Source organism: Vicia villosa, linkage group LG3 (genome assembly GCF_029867415.1).
Source record: "Vicia villosa cultivar HV-30 ecotype Madison, WI linkage group LG3, Vvil1.0, whole genome shotgun sequence".
NCBI classification, from domain to species: Eukaryota; Viridiplantae; Streptophyta; class Magnoliopsida; order Fabales; family Fabaceae; genus Vicia; species Vicia villosa.
Genome location: NC_081182.1, coordinates 104,091,565 through 104,093,749, shown reverse-complemented (window position 1 = coordinate 104,093,749; position 2,185 = coordinate 104,091,565).

The following is a 2,185-nucleotide window of genomic DNA, read 5'->3' as shown; positions in this document are numbered from 1 at the left end:
GACAGTCATGTTTACGTGATTTTATGAAGAGATTTGGATAAATTTCGAAAAAGACGGATCAAAAACTATGTTAAAATATGAATAATAGAGCAAAAAGTAAATACAAGGAAGATACAAAGACTTGGTGAAATATCTAAAGAAAAGGGATGATTTTACCATATTCAACCTATCACGGTGCCATATGGCTTGCATTGCAACGCAATACTTACCTGTCGCGGCAGGATGTCCATTTTTCAGATGACATACTTTTTGTTATTTAAATGCAATTTTGGCTACTTTTTCAAGGGTTACAAATTTTGAGAAGAAAGTGACTGCTATGATCATTCAAGGAGAGATTTTGGAGCACATTAGAGTCATTGGAGAACAATTATTCAATAGATTGTGATGATAAATACTTCTCCACTCATGGTATTTGTTATCTTAGCAATGAATATGTTAAGTTTCTCTTGATTATGGCTTTTTAAGATGAACCTTGTTTTTACTCTATCAGATCATATGTATGTTTAAGATTTGTTCAGTAATTTTAATGTTATTATCTTATTTAAATTGTTCCTGTGTTTAATGCTTTTTTCCCTTACGGGTGTATATATGAATTGATCTAGATAATTAGGGATTTTTTTACTGTTAGTCTAATTATTTAAACTAGTCAATTTATTCAACTTTGTAATTAACTAGGAATAGGAATTATAAGTTCTTGCTAATGAATTAACACACTTAGGAAACCTAATTTAACCTTGAATTGACCTAAGGAATTAGAGAATTACCGTATAAATTAGTGAGCTGCAGACCAATGAATTTGGTGTATTGCCTATGTTAGTTTGTAGTAAGATAATAATATGATTAAAACTCAACAGATAAACTATTCATCATCAGATAAAAATAAGGGGATTCGATAATAAAGTCCTAATAGCCTATTGCAATCTTGAATTTCATCTTTTAAATTCTCATTTTTAGAACCGCTTTTCTAACGAAAACTCGCAGTTTAATTACTTAATTTTGCACGTAATTATATTATTAAATTACAATCCTCATGGAGACGATATGTTTATTATTACTTTGACATTATCAGTACACTTGCCAAGAGGTCATCACGCGCTAAGCGCCAGACCATACGAGCTTTCATATTTCCTTTCGTTCACAACTTTGGAGCTTCAAGTCCTTTTGATAGATTTATCAAAAAATTAGAAATTCAAATGGAACACGATTTTTATAACATACGAGGCGTGAGATAACATCTTGATAGAATACCATCATTAGATATTGCGGGATAATTATCATCACAGACTTCGTCAAATGCTTTTTGACTTTAGGTGTTGTCATCATTGAACTGACTTGATATTTGATCTCACACTGAACATCTTGACCATTGATAAATAGAGACTTTAAAGAATTTCTTTTGATATACTGAGTTGTCATAATCAAAATCAACAAGATCATATAACGGTTGTAGACACTTCTACCTGCAAGCACATGGATACACATCTTGTAATTGGCCAATGACACCTCGATTTGTGTAACTTCCATGTAACTGGCCACCTCTTAATCTCTTTATCCTTATAAAGTTCTTTCATCACCCTAAATTTTGGGGCCTTTGGTACAACTTTATTTTCCTTAAATAATAAAACCATACCTGCAAGCAAAATCTTGAATGGGAAACCTACTTTCTACTCTTTATGCATTGCCACATATAAAGGATAATTAACCGATGGTGTAATCTTCGAATTTGTGTGGCACCGATTCGGGTGCGTATCTAGTACCCAGTACGAGTGCGGGTACGAAATACGATATATTTAGAGGAACTAAGATACATGTACGTCATTATAGTTTTTTTAAATATAATTACAAAATTAAACATAGAATGGTAATATTGTTAGAAAAGTAATATGAAGGAATTATATTGTTCAAATGATAATAAAATATAAAAATTAAAAAATAGTTTTTCCAAAAAAAAAAGTCAAAATCCATAACATAAAAAATCACATTTAAAACGTGCCAATAATTAATGAAATCAAAAGCTGAATTGTGAAAGTTGCATAACAGTAGCGCAGACAGACAAAAATGTAAGACTAAATGAAATTGATGTTTTACTCATTTTATAAATAAATTAAAAATTTAAATTTCAGTAATTAAAATAACCTAAAACTGTATTGATCGAAGAAAAAATTATGTTTCTTGTGGGTATGTC